The sequence below is a fragment of the Apium graveolens genome, unplaced genomic scaffold, assembly GCF_009905375.1.
Source record: "Apium graveolens cultivar Ventura unplaced genomic scaffold, ASM990537v1 ctg7240, whole genome shotgun sequence".
NCBI lineage: Eukaryota > Viridiplantae > Streptophyta > Magnoliopsida > Apiales > Apiaceae > Apium > Apium graveolens.
The window spans coordinates 2,954-25,681 of record NW_027420161.1 but is presented as its reverse complement, the minus strand read 5'-3'; positions in this window follow the sequence as shown (position 1 = coordinate 25,681).

Here is a 22,728-nt window from a genome sequence, read left to right as displayed (position 1 = left end):
TTAGGATGATCCATGGAAGTTTTTTAGAAATTTTAGTAATTTTACATAATATAGGTGTTTGTTTACATAAGATTTTGTTTTATAATTGTTATTTGAATTTTAGTTTTCTTCAATTTTAATTTCCGACCTCAGTAACTCTTTCTCCTCTCTAAAAAAAAATATTAATAAATTCACATCTCTCGGCATACTAGGCGCTTTCTGGTTGTATTTCATATGTAAACTTTACCAAGATTATTTAATTTAGTTAGATTATCTGTTCATGTCACAATGACGCAGTAAAATACCAATATAAACCAACATTATCATATATTTTATGAATTATGAAGACCATAAGTTAAATGTTTTTTTTACATAAATTCACACATACATATACATATATACATATGTGTATATATATTATATATACATATTGTGTGTGTATATATATATGTATGTGTGTGTGTGTATATATATATATATATATATATATATATATATAAAAGCCCTTAATTTATTGATTTTTGTGTAAATACAAAAATATAATACTTAAAGTATGACATGGTTAGATATAAATATATAATCAGTTAGAGGTATAAATGATTGTGATGCACATAATCATATTTAATATATAAGTTTATCTAGTTCATTTGTTTGTAATATTTAATTCGCAAATGTTTATAGTAGATCTAAATATTAGTGTTAATGTGATAAATATGGTATATGCCAGTCAACTGTGTTATTAAAGGTCAGTGGTAGACTGTGATAATATCATTAAAATTAATGACGAACAATAATATTTTATAAAAATAAAATTTATTATAATTTAAATGTACTACCACTTTTTATAAATAACATGATTTTGTACTCAAGTTTCTCATGTATTAATATTGTTTATTTTGTTATAATAATAATAATAATATTATACTTATTATTACTATAATATAAATAATAATAATTATTATTATTAGAATTTTTAATATATATGTTTTATAGACCTACTATTAAAATGAAATATTTTTTCTTTTTAATGAAATTTAAAATTATTACTATTAATATTAATATTTATTTTTACTTTATATTTAAAATTCACTTATTTATATTATTAATTTGATAATTAATAATGTATGTATTATCGTTTTTTGAATTTAACTTACGTTAAAAATAAGGACAATTTTTGTAGACAAAAAAAAATTGAATCATTAACTAAAAGGGAAATTTAAGGGAAATTTAAGAGAAATTTCATTTGAAGATTAGGTTTTTAATTTTTGGAGCAAATAAAAAGGATAAGACAAAAACTACGCCATGCCAAATAGAAAATAAACTGAGGGTAATATAATAATTTTATTGTCTTGCTCTGATAATTAAGAACCTACACTGAAAATATAACATCTCTAACTAAATTATTATATATATAAATATATACGTACATATGTTTGGATGTATGTATGTATGTATACATGCGTGCATGTATTTCTATAATAATTAGTTATAAATGAATATATATATATATTAAGTATGCAATTATTAATCTATATTAGTAAGTCAATTATGGGATAACTTATGTATTATATGATGTATGCATGTATCTCTAAAATAATTAGTTATAAATAAATATATATATTAAGTACGAAACAACTAATCGATATTAATAAGTTAATGATGTGATAACTTATTTATTTTATGAATTTTTATACAATGGTTATTATTTAAATTTTTTATACTAATTTTTTTAATAGAGTATGTAAATTTTATGAAGAAATTATTTTTAATGACTTGCATATTAATGATGTTTTAATTGAGGTAATAAAAATATGAATCTGTATTAATTATATAATAATGAATGAGTATTAATGATTAAAATAAATAATGTATGGATATTAATTACCGTATTTATGATTAAATAATGAATGAGCATTAATGGTTAAAACAAATATTGTATGGATATTAATTATTGTATTTATGATTAAATTTGCTCATTAATTACTGTATTTATGATTAAATAATGAATGAACATTAATGGGTAAAACAAATATTGTATGTATATTAATTATTGTATTTATGATTAAATTTGCTCAGCGAACCCCCTGTTGCTGTATTAGATATATAATAGATTGGTTTATAACAATTATTTGATAATTGGTTTATACATAATAATTACTGCTCAATACTTAGTTATTATATATAAATTCGTGATCCGTTTAAATTAGTTACATATCAAATCAGCTAAACTGAATAGATTGTGAAGTAAATGAACCGATCAAGGAAATTTTCGGGAGATGAAAAAACTGACTCAATTATTAGAGAATTGGATAGCTGCAAGAGGATTTAAAAACATACGATAGTCAATATAAATCAATATATTATTATTAAATATTAACAATTATTTTGAATTTCAATTTTTGTATAAAAGTGTTTTTTAATTAATATTCACCCTTTAATCGAATGAGCCGATTTTTGACCGTTTAAAAAATGTATTTGACCTAATTTCTGATTAATCGAGACTGAGTCATCTCAAATTCCGATTAATCAATCGATTAATGGGGTAGTCGGCCAACTGTTAGAACACTAGTAAAAAGCTAAATTTTTTGGGGGTGGTAGCGGTACTGGTACTGTGGTAGCTGTAGGGAGTCAAAGTCAGTTAACCAGATTTCTCGTACGATCCGTGACCGGTCACTCTAAATATTTTAATACGATACGATATTGAGTGCTGAATCACTCTAAAACTTTGAAAGAGGAGATCCAATTATATCTTTATACTAGTTTACTAAGCCGCGCTTCGCAGCATCATTATAAATGTGCTTAAAGAATATAATAAATAAATAAAATTATTTGAATTTTCGATTTAGTATTGATCATTCTGAATAATAACTTTTGAAAAGAACTATCGGCTTTTTCTGAACTTTTCTACGATTTTCTTGCCATCGAAACTCTAGAGTTCAACCCAATGTCTAATAAACTGCGTTTCGCAACAGTCATATAAACTTCAGACTTTAACGTCCTACTCCTAGCATCCATCAATTTAATTGACCACATATTACTGACGTGTTTATGATCACATTAAATAATAAATATAAGAACAACCCTAAAAATATAACTATTATATTACTTTACTGAACAAAAATACCTTAAAGTAATTCATAAAACCATACCTGGACTTGCAAGCGAAACACAAATTATAAAACACAAACATCAGTACAGTCACAACTTTAATCACACAATACAATAAAAAATAATCATATAATTAAGAGTTCAATTCAGAAACAATACTTACACATACTTATACATACAAATACATATGAAAAGACGGAAGGAAGCGGCTCACCATTGTTGCAGGTGCTGTCGATATGTATAAACTCTTCTCCAATAAAAAATCATTTATTTTATAATTTTATTCTGATGTATTGATTTAAAAACATGATATTATTATTATTTTTTGACTTATTGTGCAAAATTAACTTTGTTTGACTTGAAAAGAAAATTTAGAAGAATATAAGACTTGTTGCGCAAGATTAACACTTGGAGAGAAAGTTTAGAAGAATATAAGGTAATTATAGCTTTTAATAAGTGTTGGCTATGGGCCCAATAAGGCCCACCGAACGAAGGCCCATCTGACAATTACGCTACTGGGCTGAAGGTCCACCAGGCCCATGAGCCGAAGACCCACGAAGTGCCACATGCTAAGACCCATCTCTCCTCGAACCGTTGGGATCATGCAATCCTAATGCCCCCTTTTCATTTCTCCCCATTAATGACGTGTAACGGAAGAATATTAATGTAAAATTGGGTATAAAACCCCTAGGAAAGTAAGAAATAAGAGGAACATTCTCATTCTCTCAAACACCTTACTTTTTTGTGTTTCTTTACCCACTTTACAACCAGATTCTTATCCTCACACCGGAGGTGAATCGGGGGAACAATCCCTCACATTCTCTTCTTTTTCAGGTCATAGCCGAAGGCAGTTTCACAGATGCCAAAACCTGTCCATCCATCCAAAAGAATCTGGGCATAACAATATGATTAACTCATTTTTTTTTTGCTTTGAAGAGAAAATTTAGAAAAATATAAGTTAATTGTAGTTTTTAATATTTAATAACTCAAAAAATGAGAAAATTCAAAAATTGAATAAGACGATATAAGATGCGCCATATAAACGCACTCGTCTTCTTTTTTATATAAGTATAGTCTTTAAAACTATTTTTATTACTCACCCCATTTTTTAATGTTAGAGTTTGTTTAATTTTTTTTTAAAAACAGACAACAATCTACTAGTTAGATCTTTATATATTATTATTATTATTATTATTATCATTATCATCATCATTTTTAAATTTTAATTTTATTATACACCCTATTTTTTAATGTAAGAGATGGTTTAAAACTTTTCCAAAAAAAAAAAACGGTCAATAGCGGTTCTTACACGTGAGTTCAAGAGATATCTTGAAAATGCTCTTATGTTACTAGTTATAATTAAAATATTAAAGGGGTGTAATAGATTTCTTTTTCAAAAAGAAAATCATAAAATATAATTTATTTCTATTTTCGCCTCTAATTCAAATATTTCTTGATTCTAACTTACCATATATGACTTTCACTCAAAATTTCTTGCTCCTGATGTACTATAATTACATATACATATTTTTCTTTATAAAATTAATCATAAACACGAATACTAAAGTTATGATCATTTCACATCTTTCTATGAGTGAATGAAAAATGTGCATTAAATTTGGTTACTCAACAAAAGTTAAATTATGCAAACTTAAATTTTTTTAATCAACTTAAATAAGAAACTGACTAAATTAAATATTCAAATGACAACAATAGTTCAAATAATAAATTAAGATAATAAATATTTTAGTGCATGTAATTAGTATGTGCGTATATAAACAAAATAAATAGGTAATGTATATTGATTTTTCCGAAGTGTTGAGGTTGAGAGTCATATTTAAACCTGTCCAGTTGAAATGATTCGCTCATGATACTCTATATTAGTTTATGTAAGGAATTAGGATAGGTAGTCTAGACTATAACTGTAATATCCGGGATATCGCGTGTAATTATTTTATCAATAAATGATTATTATATGGTTATTATGTGATTTTTGGTGAATTATCTGTTGATTGATATTGATAAATAGATGTATATATGTGATTAAGTGTGAGTATGTTAATTGGTATTCTTCTTCTTCTTCTTCTTCTTCTTCTTCTTCTTCTTCTTCTTCTTCTTCTTCTTCTTCTTCTTCTTCTTCTTCTTCTTCTTCTCTTCTTCTTCTTCTTCTTCTCTTCTTCTTCTTCTTCTTCTTCTTCTTCTTCTTCTTCTTCTTCTTCTTCTTCTTCTTCTTCTTCTTCTTCTTCTTCTTCTTCTTCTTCTTCTTCTTCTTCTTCTTCTTCTTCTTCTTCTTCTTCTTCTTCTTCTTCTTCTTCTTCTTCTTCTTCTCTTCTTCTTCTTCTCTCTTCTTCTTCTTCTTCTTCTTCTTCTTCTTCTTCTTCTTCTTCTTCTTCTTCTTCTCTTCTTCTTCTTCTTCTTCTTCTTCTCTTCTTCTTCTCTTCTTCTTCTTCTTCTTCTTCTTCTTCTTCCTTCTTCTTCTTCTTCTTCTTCTTCTTCTTCGTCTTCTTCTTCTTCTTCTTTCTTCTTCTTCTTCTTCTCTTCTTCTTCTTCTTCTTCTTCTCTTCTTCTTCTTCTTCTTCTTCTTCTTCTTCTTCTTCTTCTTCTTCTTCTTCTTCTTCTTCTTCTTCTTCTTCTTCTTCTTCTTCTTCTTTCTTCTTCTTCTCTTCTTCTTCTTCTTCTTCTTCTTCTTCTTTTCTTCTTCTTCTTCTTCTTCTTCTTCTTCTTCTTCTTCTCTTCTTCTTCTTCTTCTTCTTCTTCTTCTTCTTCTTCTTCTTCTTCTTCTTCTTCTTCTTCTCTTCTTCTTCTTCTGCTTCTTCTTCTCTTCTTCTTCTTCTTCTTTCTTCTTCTTCTTCTTCTCTTCTTCTTCTTCTTCTCTTCTTCTTCTTCTTCTTCTTCTTCTTCTTCTTCTTCTTCTTCTTCTAATTATATAGACTTTTAAACACTCAAACTTAGAGTGCGAGTCGAACGAACAACAAGCTGCGTCACGAGACCTTGTTGAATGCAAAACTTAGTGTTGAAATACATATTCCGTCGACTCTATTGTCATTAAATTATTGTTCATGATCTTTTGTACTTTTCTCAAAATTTTGGGGCCTACACAATCGACCTAAATATCATCCCTCTAGGTCGGACCTGATCAATTCACAAGTTTCATTTACTAAAATTTGACTTTATATTTCGTTGTCAACAAGAAGAACAATAAACTAGAAGTGTGTTAAAATTTTGTAACATTCATCAATGTACCAAATACTATAATAAAACTAGCATGAATACCTGTGCAAAGCACGTGCCATATTATAATTCATATAATTATTTTATTTATGTATCATTAAGAGTTAATTTTTGGTACGATCATATCTCTGTTCTTTCAGCCATACTAGGCCTAGTCCATGAATAGCTCATGTTCGTGGACCTTGACGACCTCTGCTCGTGGGCCTCAATGACTTTGGCTGTAATAACCCCAATTTTTTTGGAAATTTTTGAAACCCGGATGAATAGTAACTTTTGCTGACAATGCTGATTAATAAAATTATCAGACCACGATATATAGGAGTACTGTTATGGAAATTCTAAGATCGTATTAGTATTCCATAAAGAAAATAAGTGTATGTAAAAGCTGTCGGATTTCGAAAATGAGCACTTTTATTTTTCCCCGAGATTTCCAACAGACATTAAGGGATTTAAGGAATTAATATTAAGATGAAGGATTTTAAATTCAAGGATTATAAAGGAGAATTAACTTAGGTATTAAAAATACCAAGAAAATTTTATCAATAAAACTATTAAGGTATTTAACCAAACGATCAACGAGATTGAGTGATAACGGATAAAGAAATGAATAATGACTCTTGTAAATACCTTTGCAAGTGGCAAGGCAAGTGGATGGTTGATCAAACAAGAAACCAAGTGATAGTTAGGAAGGAATGGCTAGTTACTTATCTAGTTAACTAGGGATGATCTCATCTCACCACAAATCACCAACACATGGCAAATGATGAGATCATCTTCCACTAACTCCTTTGTTTATTATTAACCTAGCAAATATCAAGACAACCCATCATTATCCACCACATTATTCCACCAACACAAGAAAGCAAAAGCATTTCCTCCCCCATTTCCATTGCTCTCGGCCAAACAGAACCAGCACATTAAAACTACTGTATCTCCTTCATTTCTCACTCAAATGTTGTGTTCTATAGCTCGTTGGAAAGGTATTGAGATGGCCTACAACTCTTGTTCACAAGTCTCGTCCAAATAAGCATGGTAAGACCCTCATTTTTACAGTTCTTTCAATCGGACTTTTAGAAACTTCAAAGCCTAACTTTGTGTTCTTGATTTCTTTGGAAAGATCAAGCTTATAGGAGGCTCCCTAAGGCTTCCTAACAACTTAACACCTCCCAAGGAAGGTATAAACTTCAAACCCTAGCCTTTAATTTATTTATTAGTAAGTTTAATGGTTGGTTTTGTGAAATGAGAAGCATAGATTGTGATTATTAATAGTTTGGTTTGATTTGGAAGTGTTTTGGTAATTGGAGCTTGATTATAGTTCATAGGTCTTGATTGTGATTATTTGAGTTGAAAAACTTGGAGTTTATGGACTGATGTGGTATGGTTTAGGTGAAGTTTTGTTGTATTGATGGTTATGAGTTGGTTGGTGATTGATTTGGAGTTGTACAAATTTGGTAATCGCGTAAACATAGCCGTCGTAATGCCCGATTTACCTTAGACTGCTTTTGTTCTTAACGTCAGGACCAGTGAATTCACTGTTAGTTTTTGACCATTGCCATGATTAGATAGTTCATGTTACGAGCTTCGTTTTGATATGTGGTTCGCTTGAATCCGATGTACGGTTTAGGAGAAACGACCGTTTTTAAGTAACGGCGTTTCGCGAACGGACCATTACCCCTCGTCTTACTTTGAAACCTTGGTTAAGGCCCCTAAAAGACTAATTGGATTACAAAACAATTATTTAATGTGGATTAGGAAGTTGGTAAAGTACTCGTGAAAGAATCGCCTTAAAATTCGTAATGGTTAATTTATTAAAAATGGTGGAGCCGAGGGTACTCGAGCGACTTAAGTGAATCGTTAAGCGCAGAAGCGAGCGTTAGAGTCTAGTGGTTAAAATATAGATTCTTAAGCGACTTTGGTTTAATTCTAACTTATATGTTGTTTATAGGTTACCAGGCTCGTCCCAGGCCTTTACCACCCCCAGTCGCTCAGGCAAGTTTTCTACCCGTTATACTGTGTTGTGATGTAAATATATGTATATGCATTATCTTGTGATAAGTGCATGATTGTTATTAGCAAATCTTGCGATATATTGGAGCATGTGATATGGTATATATGCATGTCTATTTCGTAATCTTGATATCTAACTGTTGATTCAAATGCTTATAAGTTGCATAATACCTATGCTAGAGATAAGCAGTAATTGCGTATACCCTTAATATAGGGGACCCAAAGGCGAACATTTTCTAAAACCGGGATTCGATGTTCCCAAGTATATTATATATATATATGTATATATATAGATATAGTTTTCAAAACTATTAATCGAATAAGGTTTATTCGAAAACTTTATTTTAATTAATGAATATTATTTTGAATATTCATTCGAGGACTTATGACTCTGTTTATTTTATTTTATGAATATTAATTTGAATATTCATTCGAGGACTTATGACTCCGCTTATTTTGTTAAATAATATTCTTTATTTTATTAAAGAATAATATTCGATAATCAAACTTATTTTCGATTATTCAAATAAAGATCGTACTTTCGTATATGTATATCTTTGGTTATTTATTATTCATTTCAAGTATGAGTTTTAAAACTTCTACTTCAATTATTTTTATAGAGATTATCCTTTATGGGAATATTATTTAAATAATAATATTCAGATATTTTCTAATATATCGGGACTGATTTATTTCATTAAATCAGCATTACTCCAAACATTCTTAAAAATATTTTCGAGTCTTCAAAATGATTTTTAAAAGTTAGAGCGGAACCCAAACTCATTTTTATATTTAAGATCTTCCTTTCGAAGGGGATTTAAATACTCGCTCAAACCTGAGGGATCCGGCTCAGTGGTGTATTTTACATTCACAACGAGGTTGCTATTTGAGAAAACATCTTGATTACTTGCCCATCGTTCGGGAAGTAAGTTCATCTATTTGAGTCGGCATAAGCAACACGGGCTCAGTGGGCGTCCATGAAAGTGTAAGTGGCTCAGTGGGAGTCCATCAATGCGTAAGTGGCTAAGTGGCAGTCCAGCATAGGTCCTAATGTGGCCAGGGTGATGACCAGTGGGGAATTCGTCCATCTACTAGTATAAAATGTTACTTATTGGTATCTTTTCCTGATCAGCAAGATATCAGGTTTATGCCAAGGTTTTCTCCTTTCCAAATTCATTGGATATTGCAACTCTGTTTATAATTTTCATAACAGAGGTTTTCGAGGAGTGTATGAAATGTATATATATATAGGTGTATATATATATATCGGGACTTAATGAAGTATCTCGTAACTTCATTTCTTTCAAATGATATTTCAAAGATTGAATCTATTCAAGTCTTATCTTGTAGTCTCATCAGTGTGATGAACTTTTAAAACTGATTATAACTTGAAAGGTGGTAGTTCAAGTAGTATCTGGAAAAGATATAAGTATATTGGAGTATCTTGTAACTTCATCTTTGAAACTTATATCTAGTAAATGATTATCTTATGCATGTCAAAAATTTTCAGAAAAACGTTGAGACAAGGTTAGATATATGAGATCACCTTGCAACGATATTTTTATACAATTATAAACTGGAACTCTGTGTATATTATACATGTTAGAGGATTTCAAAGATTGTGAAAAGTATATATGTATATATACTGAATATTTTGCGACTTGGTCGCGTTAAGATAACAAACTTGGTTCATTTCTTTTTGACCAAGACTTTCATGAGTACTATGAAGATGCTCATATATTGTTAATTATTATACATATTATTTCGGTTGGCTTGTTGCTCACCCTTGCTTTCTTCTTTCATCACACAACAACAGATAGACAAGATGAACAGGATCAAGCTCCCAATTCGTGAGCGGTTAGGAAACGTTCCGCAGTTTCCTGTAGGCGTTGATGCCGTTGTAGCTGAGGTAGGAGCTACCAGTAGGCTAGGCTTTCAACTTTTGTTGTGCCAGACTTATATATATTTATGAATTGTAATAATGGCAAAGAATATGTAAATTATTCAAAAACCCTTTTTATGGTGAAATGGTTTATAAATGTGGAATAAAATGACTTGTGTTATTTTTGGTATTCATCTCTGAGACTATAACTTGTGGTATGTGTGTGTATATTGTGGGGTCACAGTACGCATTAGTTGGTTGACTGTTAAGATTAAGTATTGATAAGTGAAATGGAACTCGTGACAACCTGAATCCCCGACCCCGGATTTGGGGGTGTTACAGAAATGGTATCAGAGCTAAGCGTTATAAACCTCAGAGATGATATGACGTTAAAATAATAAGTTCACTAAGATAATAAGAACTCTTGCCAAGTTCATAGTCGGACTACCTAACGTAGTATTGCCAGTTAGAACCCTTATGGGAACCCTTATAAATATCGTGATAGAAGCGTAGTTCGTTATCGTATATGGTAGCGGGACTCCGAACCCTGAGGTTGAGGAGCAACAACGCGATGATGTTTTATTACTTATTGGAGATCAGATTATGGATCCGATAGAGCGTCCTAACGCGGGATCGAATGATGTTCATATTGAGGATGTAGCGGTTGAGGATGTTGTCCTAGAAGGGATTGTTGCTGAGAAGAATCCCGTGGAGGATCCTGACAAGAATAAATAAAGGACCACTGAGGAATTGATGAATATGGTTAGGGCGACTACCAGAGGTAGGATTGGCCGATTACTACCGGAGGTTCGTTCAAGTTTGTAAAGATAGTAACCCCTTTAACGCGGCTTACTCGTATGACTGAGAAGTTTGAATGGACAGAGAAATGCGAGGAAAAGCTTTTAAGAACTAAAGCAAAGGTTGGTGGCGGCCCCTATGTTGGCGTTGCCGGATGAAAAAGGAGATTTTGTGAATTATAGTGACGCTTCGCATAAGGAATTAGGGTGCTTCTTATACAGCACAACAAGGTAATCGCGTACGCGTCAAGACAATTAAGGAAATATAAAATTCGATATCCCCACCCATGAGCTTGGGCTCATGGTAATAGTTTTGCCCTAAAGATTTGAGGCACTACTTGTATGGAGAGAAGTGCGAGATTTACATAAGCCATAAGTGCTCTAGTACATTTTCACGTAGAAAGAGCTCAACATGCGCCAGAGAATGTGGTTAGAGCTAATCAAGGATTACGATTATGAGATTCTTTATCATCCAGGGAAAGCCAAAATGGTGGCTAATGCCCTTAGTATAAAAGAGAGACTCAAGATGAAAATGTCTTTGGAAGAGTTGATAAGAGATTTTGAGAAAATGGAAATAGAAGTGAAGGTAACCAGAGCCGGTACCGAAAAGCTGTTTGAGATTGCAATACAGCCTGAATTATTGGAGAAGATCATATTGTGCCAAGAAAAAGTGATGAATAGAGGCAGAGAACCAATGATCGGAGAAGAGATTAATACCTAGAAAGATGATGAGGGAATAATGAGGTATCCCTACAGAATTTGGGTTCCAAATGTTCAAGAGCTTAAGGACTGGATCTTAGATGAAAGTCATAGTTCGAGGAATAAGAGTTAGGGCAAACCCTGAATGTGATAGTCAGGGAGGACGCCATTAAGAAAGAAGGAGCCCATAATATAATGAAGTGGAAAACAAGGATTTTAACGTATAAGTTAACCCTGATTGTGGGAGAAGGATGAAACATTTCATACTAAGGAAACAGAAAGTCGAGTAAGGAAAGGAGACCCGAGACGGTACTCCTATGAGGCAATTCATGGACCTGCCTAAACATAACTAATACTTTTACCCCCAAACACCACCCTGAGGAAATAATGTGGTGTTAAATTCTTTCAGGACCTTTAAGTCGCTAAGCTCTCAGAGTTCCAAGGAACAAGCTGACCCAGTCGAGGCAAAATCCTGGCTAAAGGAAATAGAGGAATTATTTGAGATTCTAAATGATTGACGAAGCACAAAAGACTATTTTTTTGCCACTTACCTTCCTAAGAGAGAGGCCACCCGCTGGTGAAAGGCCAAGGAAGGCACGGAGCCAGAGGTTATGATAAAGTGATTAAAGTCCAGTCAATTGTTTTCGAGAAAGTAATTCCCAAGGTTATGGAGATAGTTGTAAAAGCTTTAGAGCCAGAACAAAAGCGGACGAGGTATGATGAATTATGAATCTAAGTTGTAAAAGTTATCAAGATTCATTCTGAGAACAAGAATCCCAGAACGACGTGATGTTTGAAATCAATATTTATGCTGTGTTGGTTCATGAAATGATTATAAGAGAAAGGAAAATAAAGGGAGACTAAAGTGGAAAGAAATAAAAAGGCAATACAGTTTAAGGAATGATAAGGGAGTAGGGTACGAGGAAAACCCTAAAGACTCGTAGCAAATAGAAATAGAAAGTATATAATCGTCAGGATGAAGGTGATTCACAATGAGTTAAAGTTGATGGTTGAAAGCATAAATGATACATATATTTATCCCCCATAGGTTGGGAGGATGCGAGGAAACCTTGAGATAGTTCGAAGGATAAATAATGAGACGCGGATAAACCGAGGAGACAAGAAGGTAAGAAATTAGGAAAATTGGATGAAGGAAGTGACCTTCAAGAATGTGAAGTGTAAGACCGGTGGCATGATACCCAGAAAGGGAGATGCCAGGTATAAAAGATATCCCATTAAGATGACTGTTGAGATAAATAAAGAGGTAAATGACTAGTTAGAACTAAAAAGTTCACGTTGAACCACAACCAATATCTTCTAGAACATCCCTGTTATCATTACTAAATCAGGAAAGAAAAGCGGATAATCGTGTTATCTTTTGGAGGCCATATTGATTGACGTCATTTTGAATAAGGATGCTATTGTGAAATTTGGTATAGACTATCGAGATGGGAATGATTAAATAAGATAATCTATCAAGGATATATGACTTGATTTATCCATGGAAGGATGCATTGTACCTTTTAAAGGTGGAATTAAGGATAGTTACTCGGTAACTTAAAATGAATCCTAGGGGAATGCATAAAGGTTGACATTTCACCCTTAATAGGGGTAGTATGAGTCCTTGACAGTATGAATCGGAAAGGATTAAGGTAACAACAACCTTTAAGGATCAGTGGAGAAATTTTTCAGAAGTATATAGACAATGATTCTGGTATTAGTAAATGGTATCTTGATATGCCCTGTACCTAGGGTGTAGCTGATGAAGGATTCAAGGATAACCTTAGAGGTTTTACAAGGAAAAATGTAATATTCAAAGTTCTCAAGAATAGAAAATTTGATAAAGGAAATGTGACGTAATTATAATAATGCCAGTTGGGGCACGTGTTGAACCATAAGAAAGTATAGATCGACCCAATAAGGGTCGAGATTGGTGAAAACAAGAAGGAACCAAGATAAGAGACGTCCTAAGTATGATCGAGAGTCATCCTTGACAATGTTCACATCTAAAGACTAAGGCAATGACTTATGGAAAAATGGTGGTCTTTTTTCTTTTCTCACCAGGGCTTAAGAAAAGCATTTTCACATAAGCAGTGATTGAAATGAGGTAGAAAATTAGTTGGAGGTGGTTAAAATGACATTGATGTAAGGAAATTTTACTATCAGGAAAGGGCAAAGAGATGGCCAACACTTTAAGTGTAAGAGGACAATTATAGGCGCTCTTGCCAGAGGAATACAGTGATGATGGTTAAAGCTGTGAAGGTTGTATTATGGTTTGGAAGATTGACATTCCTTCTGATGACTGTGCAATACCCAACCGTAATAGTAGTTGGTAAAGGTTTAATTCGTGTAATCGCCATGAGCGGGCTATCTATCTTAGAAGGTACTATCTTGAGATAACCAGGACCATGTTTCAAGAAGTACTAAACGAAACTTTGAGTTAAGTCTTCTATTGAAGGCATATGGTTAATAATGGTATTAACCTGCTATCATTGCTTTGATTGAAACTCTTCTGTAATTTTATCTGCTTCATGTCATGAATGTACGTCAAGATCTGGAGTGTTCTTCATGAATCATGAATGGTGATTATGTTAACTCCTTAAAAGATTTTGATACAACAAATATGGACTCCGTATGATTAAATATTAAGGTTCCGAGGAAAGCGAATGACTACGGTAGGAGCGATGGACCATAGTAATGCATCAATGATTCTGCGAGTAATGAGTCGATTACAACCATAAGAGATGTATTAGAATGGATGTTGAGATTGAGTACCACTAATCGGGTTGTGGTGATGTATAAGTTATCGTTGATAGACTAATTAAGTCGATTATCTACCTACTGAATATTTATTCCTTCTTATGAATAGAGAGCCATATTACTATACGAGGAAGGTTGCAGTGCAAGCATAGAATTTTAGTAACGATGATGTCTAGAATGAAATCCCAGATTCGATTTTCGCTGTCGAGGGAGTTTCAACGGTGATTGTTTATAAGCTCGAGCGAGAGCACGGGTCCATAGGACGATGGACGGAATAGTAAATATTTAGGCACATGAATTATGCTGTTATAATACTTGATGTTGATATATATACATATATGTTTTGTTCTCCTATGACAAACTTCTATAGTTCAGAGGTAGATTCCAAGCCAGATATTTGTGGCAGTATATTTTTACATATATACAATTCTCTTCAATTCGTTCTTTTCTCTCCTTTTCATTTCATATAAGCTGAGAAGAACAACCCTTCCAGAAGGGGAGGTATTGCCGAATGACTATCTATCTGTGTGATAGAAGCCTAGTAGGATACCATCTATTGTTTAATTGCTTGTCAAGTACTAAAGGCTGGCCACCTTCTGTACTAACTATGCAATGTAACAAGTGTTCATGATCATAGTGATCTCTCAATAAATTCTTTTACTTCTATATGAAAGACCAAGCTTTTGAAGATGGAGGCAGCTAGAGATGAAGTGGTACCAAGTATGGTGGTATTTTGATTCTAACACGTTCGTGATACTAAGGTTGACGCGATTATTAAAATGTTATAGAACGCTAACGAGCAAAGTGTAATCAGTATAAAATTTGTTACGGAAGATAGTAACGATTACGAACTGGAAAGAGTGGGTATTGAGAAGCAAAAGCTGTAGATCTAGATGAGATAATGAGAGTCTGTACACTAGACTTGAAAGAAATTTGGAATGATAACTTAACACGGATTGAGTTTTCTTACGGTAATCGATCGTATGTCAGTATTGAGGTATCGCCTTATGAGATCCTTGAGGGAAGATAATGTCGATCTCCCTTATGTTAGGATGAAGTTGTAGAGCGCAAGATGCTCAGACCCGCAGCAGTCCAAAGGACCAAGTATATAATAGATCTAATCAGAGGATGACTAGTAGTAGCCCAAGATGGATATAAGAAGTATGTTGATTTGACACGAAAGGACAAAGAATATGAAGTAGGGGACCTAGTGCTGTTATAGGTATTCCCTCGGAAAGGATGGATGTGGTTTGGAAAGAAAGGAAAGCTAAGCCCACAAATTGTTGGACCCTTTGAGGTATTAAGACGTATTGGGAAGTTAGCATATGAGCTATCCCTACCCCGGAACATGTAACAAGTTCATAACGTGTTCCATGTATCAATGTTAAGGAAGTATAATTCGGATGCCAGACAAATAGGGCCATATGAGCGCATAGGCATGCAACCAGACGTAACCTATATGGAGCAACCAGAAAGGGGTTATAGATCGAAAAGGAAACAAGTGCTTAGGAGAAGCGTTATCAAACTAGGCAGAGTTTGGTGGTAGAACCACAATGTGGGAAAATTACTTGAGACTTAGAAAGTGCAATGCTAGAAAAGCATCCCCAACTGTTTTCTATCTGATTCCGGGACGGAATCCTTTTAAGGAGGGGAGACTGTAATAACCCCAATTTTTTTGGAAATTTTTGAAACCCGGATGAATAGTAACTTTTGCTGACAATGCTGATTAATAAAAATTATCAGACCACGATATATAGGAGTACTGTTATGGAAATTCTAAGATCGTATTAGTATTCCATAAAGAAAATAAGTGTATGTAAAGCGTCGGATTTCGAAAATGAGCAACTTTTATTTTTCCCCGAGATTTCCAACATACATTAAGGGATTTTAGAATTAATATTAAGATGAAGGATTTTAAATTCAAGATTATAAAGGAGAATTAATTTAGGTATTAAAAATACCAAGAAGATTTTATCAATAAAACTATTAAGGTATTTAACCAAACGCTCAACGAGATTGAGTGATAACCGGATAAAGAAATAATAATGACTCTTGTAAATACCTTTGCAAGTGGCAAGGCAAGTGGATGGTTGATCAAACAAGAAACCAAGTGATAGTTAGGAAGGAATGGCTAGTTACATATCTAGTTAACTAGGGATGATCTCATCTCACCATAAATCACCAACACATGGCAAATGATTGAGATCATCTTCCACTAACTCCTTTGTTTATTATTAACCTAGCAAATATCAAGACAACCCTCATTATCCACCACATTATTCCACTAACACAAGAAAGCAAAAGCATTTCCTCCCCCATTTCCATTGCTCTCGGCCAAAAACAGAACCAGCACATTAAAACTACTGTATCGCCTTCATTTCTCACTCAAATGTTGTGTTCTATAGCTCGTTGGAAAGGTATTGAGATGGCCTACAACTCTTGTTCACAAGTCTCGTCCAAATAAGCATGGTAAGATCCTCATTTTTACAGTTCTTTCAATCGGACTTTTAGAAACTTCAAAGCCTAAATTTGTGTTCTTGATTTCTTTGGAAAGATCAAGCTTATAGGAGGCTCCCTAAGGCTTCCTAGCAACTTTAACACCTCCCAAGGAAGGTATAAACTTCAAACCCTAGCCTTTAATTTATTTATTAGTAAGTTTAATGGTTGGTTTTGTGAAATGAGAAGCATAGATTTGTGATTATTAGTAGTTTGGTTTGATTGGAAGTGTTTTGGTAATTGAAGCTTGATTATAGTTCATAGGTCTTGATTGTGGTTGTTTGAGTTGAAAAACTTGGAGTTTATGGAATGATGTGGTATGGTTATGTGAAGTTTTGTTGTATTGATGGTTATGAGTTGGTTGGTGATTGATTTGGAGTTGTACAAATTGGTAATCGCGGTAAACATAGTCGTCGTAATGCCCGATTTACCTTAGACTGCTTTTGTTCTTAACATCAGGACCAGTTAATTCACTGTTAGTTTTTGACCATTCGCCATGATTAGATAGTTCATGTTACAAGCTTCGTTTTGATATATGATTCGCTTGAATCCGATGTACGGTTTAGGAGAAAACGACCGTTTTAAGTAACGGCGTTTCGCGAACGGACCATTACCCCTCGTCTTACTTTTGAAACCTTGGTTAAGGCCCCTAAAAGACTAATTGGATTACAAAACAATTATTTAATGTGGATTAGGAAGTTGGTAAAGTACTCGTGAAAGAATCGCCTTAAAATTCGTAATGGTTAATTTATTAAAAATGGTGGAGCCGAGGGTACTCGAGCGACTTAGTGAATCGTTAAGCACAGCAGCGAGCGTTATAGTCTAGTTTGGTTAAAGTATAGATTCTTAAGCGACTTTGGTTTAATTCTAACTTATATGTTGTTTATAGGTTACCAGGCTCATCCCAGGCCTTTTACCACCCCCAGTCGCTCAGGCAAATTTTCTACCCGTTATACTGTTGTTGTGATGTAAATATATGTATATGCATTATCTTGTGATAAGTGCATGATTGTTATAGCAAATCTTGCGATATATTGGAGCATGTGATATGGTATATATGCATGTCTATTTCGTAATCTTGATATCTAATGTTGATTCAAATGCTTATAAGTTGCATAATACCTATGCTAGAGATAAGCAGTAATTGCGTATACCCTTAGTATATGGGACCCAAGGCGAACATTTTCTAAAACCGGGAGTCGATGTTCCCAAGTATATTATATATATATGTATATATATAGATATAGTTTTCAAAACTATTAATCGAATAAGGTTTATTCGAAACTTTATTTTAATTAATGAATATTATTTTGAATATTCATTCGAGGACTTATGACTCCGTTTATTTATTTAATGAATATTAATTTGAATATTCATTCGAGGACTTATAACTCCGCTTATTTTGTTAAATAATATTCTTTATTTTATTAAAGAATAATGTTTCGATAATTAAACTATTTTTGATTATTCAAATAAAGATCGTACTTTCGTATATGTATATCTTTGGTTATTTATTATTCATTTCAAGTATGAGTTTTAAAACTTCTACTTCAATTATTTTTATAGAGATTATCCTTTATGGGAATATTATTTAAATAATAATATTCAGATATTTTCTAATATATCGGGACTGATTTATTTCATTAAATCAGCATTACTCCAAACATTCTTAAAAATGTTTTCGAGTCTTCAAAATGATTTTTAAAAGTTAGAGTGGAACCCAAAATTCATTTTTATATTAAGATCTTCCTTTCGAAGGGGATTTAAATACTCGCTCAAAACCTGAGGGATCCGGCTCAGTGGTGTATTTTACATTCGCAACGAGGTTGCTATTTTGAGAAAACATCTTGATACTTGCCCATCGTTCGGGAAGTAAGTTCATCTATTTGAGTCGGCATAAGCAACATGGGTTTCAGTGGGCGTCCATGAAAGTGTAAGTGGCTCAGTAGGAGTCCATCAATGCGTAAGTGGCTGTAGTGGCAGTCCGGCATAGGTCCTAATGTGGGCCAGGGTGATGACCAGTGGGGAATTCGTCCATCTACTAGTAGGAGTCCATCAATGCGTAAGTGGCTGAGTGGCAGTCCGGCATAGGTTCCTAATGTGGCCAGGGTGATGACCAGGGGGAATTCGTCCATCTACTAGTAGAAAAGGTTACTTATTGGTATCTTTTCCTGATCAGCAAGATATCAGGTTTATGCCAAGGTTTTCTCCTTTCCAAATTCATTGGATATTGCAACTCTGTTTATAATTTCATAACAGAGGGTTTTCGAGGAGTGTATGAAATGTATATATATAGGTGTATATATATATATCGGGACTAATGAAGTATCTCGTAACTTCATTTCTTTCAAATGATATTTCAAAGATGAATCTATTCAAGTCTTATCTTGTAGTCTCATCAGTGTGATGAACTTTTGAAACTGATTATAACTTGAACGGTGGTAGTTCAAGTAGTATTTGGAAAAGATATAAGTATATTGGAGTATCTTGTAACTTCATCTTTTAAACTTATATCTAGTAAATGATTATCTTATGCATGTCAAAGATTTTCAGAAAAACCGTTGAGACAAGGTTAGATATATGAGATCACCTTGCAACGATATTTTTATACAATTATAAACTGGAACTCTGTGTATATTATACATGTCAGAGGATTTCAAAGATTGTGAAAAGTATATATGTATATATATACTGAATATTTTGCGACTTGGTCGCGTTAAGATAACAAACTTGGTTCATTTCTTTTTGACCAAGACTTTTCATGAGTACTATGAAGATGCTCATATATTGTTAATTATTATACATATTATTTCGGTGGGCTTGTTGCTCACCCTTGCTTTCTTCTTTCATCACACAACAACAGATAGACAAGATGAACATGATCAAACTCCCAATTCGTGAGCGGTTAGGAACGTTCCGCATTTTCCTGTAGGCGTTGATGCCGTTGTAGCTGAGGTAGGAGCTACCAGTAGGCTAGGCTGTTCAACTTTTGTTGTGCCAGACTTATGTATATTATGAATTGTAATAATGGCAAACGAATATGTAAATTATTCACAAACCTTTTTTATGGTGAAATGGTTTATAAATGTGGAATAAAATAACTTGTGTTATTTTTGGTATTCATCTCTGAGACTATAACTTGTGGTGTGGTGTGTGTATATTGTGGGGTCACAGTACACATTAGTTGGTTGACTGTTAAGATTAAGTATTGATAAGTGAAATGGAACTCGTGACAACCTGAATCCCCGACCCCGGATTTGGGGGTGTTACAGAAATGGTATCAGAGCTAAGCGTTATAAACCTCAGAGATGATATGACGTTAAAATAATAAGTTCACTAAGATAATAAGAACTTTTGCCAAGTTCATAGTCGGACTACCTAACGTAGTATTGACAGTTAGAACCTTTATGGGAACCCTTATAAATATCGTGATAGAAGCGTAGTTCGTTATCGTATATGGTAGCGGGACTCCGAACCCTGAGGTTGAGGAGCAACAACGCGATGATGTTTTATTACTTATTGGAGATCAGATTATGGATCGCTTAGAGCATCCTAACGCGGGACCGGATGATGTTTCATATTGAGGATGTAGCGGTTGAGGATGTTGTCCTAGAAGGGATTGTTGCTGAGAAGAATCCGTGGAGGATCCTGACAAGAATAAATAAAGGACCACTGAGGAATTGATGAATATGGTTAGGGCGACTACCAGAGGTAGGATTGGCCGATTACTACCGGAGGTTCGTTCAAGTTTGTAAAGATAGTAACCCCTTTAACGCGGCTTACTCGTATGACTGAGAAGTTTGAATGGACAGAGAAATGCGAGAAAGCTTTTAAGAACCTAAAGCAAAGGTTGGTGGCGACCCCTATGCTGGCGTTGCCGGATGACAAAGGAGATTTGTGAATTATAGTGACGCCTTCGCTAAGGAATTAGGGTGCTTCTTATACAGCACAACAAGGTAATCGCGTACGCGTCAAGACAATTAAGGAAATATAAAATTCGATATCCCCACCCATGAGCTTGGGCTCATGGCAATAGTTTTGCCCTAAAGATTTGAGGCACTACTTGTATGGAGAGAAGTGCGAGATTTACAATAAGCCATAAGTGCTCTAGTACATTTTCACGTAGAAAGAGTTCACATGCGCCAGAGAATGTGGTTAGAGCTAATCAAGGATTACGATTATGAGATTCTTTATCATCCAGGGAAAGCCAAAATGGTGGCTAATGCCCTTAGTATAAAAGATCCTACATCTTCAACAGCAACTCTTGCTCCATTCCCATCAGTAGAATCACCTCCTCTTCCTCAAGAGTCCTACTTCTCCTAGTCCTGCAACGAATTGCAGATGTAAGAACCACAGGCGGTATCTAATACCCAAGTAGAAATTTGACTTAATGACATATTCATTTATATCATGAACATACCTGAATCAGAAGTGGTAGTCTCACTCCCCTTCTTCTTCTTCAACTCTGCAAGGTAAACCTTGCAGTTCCTCTTCCAGTGCCCCACCTTGTTACAGTGAAAGCAAACAACTTTGCTCTTGGGGTCTTCAGCTTTTGGTGGAACCGGCTTTTCTTCACCTACTTTCTTCTTCTTGGAAGGGTTCCTCTTCCTTTTCTTAGGATTGGAACCTTCACCAATTAGAAGAACAGAACTCTTCTTAGGGGGAAAATTCGATTCCGCAGTCTTCAACATGTTGTGGAGTTCAGCCAGGCTGACATCCAGCTTATTCATGTGAAAGTTCACAACAAACTGCGAAAACGAACCCGAAGTGATTGCAAGACCAAGTCTTGGCTCAGCTCCCCATCCATGGCAAAACCAAGATGTCCAAAACGTTCAATCAAATTGATCATCTTAAGTACATGGTCATTCACAGATGATCCCTCAGACATCCTACAACCGAACAGCTCCTTCGATATCTCATATCGATCTGTCCTCCCGCCACATCATACAACTCTTGTAGATGCATTAGGATAGTGTGAGCATCCATATGCTCATGTTGCTTCTGTAGCTCAATGTTCATGGAAGCTAGCATGATGCATTGAGCAACATTTGCATCATCTATCCACTTACGATACACAACATGTTCATCATTATGTGTATCGTTAGCAGGTTCAGTAGGCTTAGGTGAGTCAAGCACATATTTCAGCTTCTCCACCCTGAGAACAATTCTTAAGTTTCGAAGGTCAGCAAAATTAGGACCAGTCAACTTGTGAGCATCTAGTATACTCCGGAGTGATAGTGCAGAAGACATAACGTATATAGTAAATCTATAAATGATAAACACATAACAACACTTAGCAAATATTCAATTTCATTTCAAAACACTATATGAATCGGGTCTTTATTCATAAGTGGCTCCCACTAGTTTATCTAATTTATTCAACCCCCTACGTGAAAAATTAAGCATTCATAATGCTAGTGGGAATAGGGATTCTACATTCCATCACACAACCTCGGCTGTGGCACGAACCGCCATGTAATGTTCAATAGGCAGACAACTCTTGTCAATTACATCTTATGTTATTCCCTAATCAAACTTTAGCCTCTTGAATACTTGAGTCACGGCTTTGGCACGACAAACTCAATATTCTAAGTCAAGTCTAACCCAACATTCTGTACAATTGAATCAGTCTCCAACGGCCCACGGCTGTGGCACGTAACGACCTTTAGATTCTAATTCAATGTACACATCTCTATGTAATAGACAAGTATTTCTTATTTCAAAATCAAAGCCCTCGGCTGTAGCACGAAACGACAATGATTTAAAATA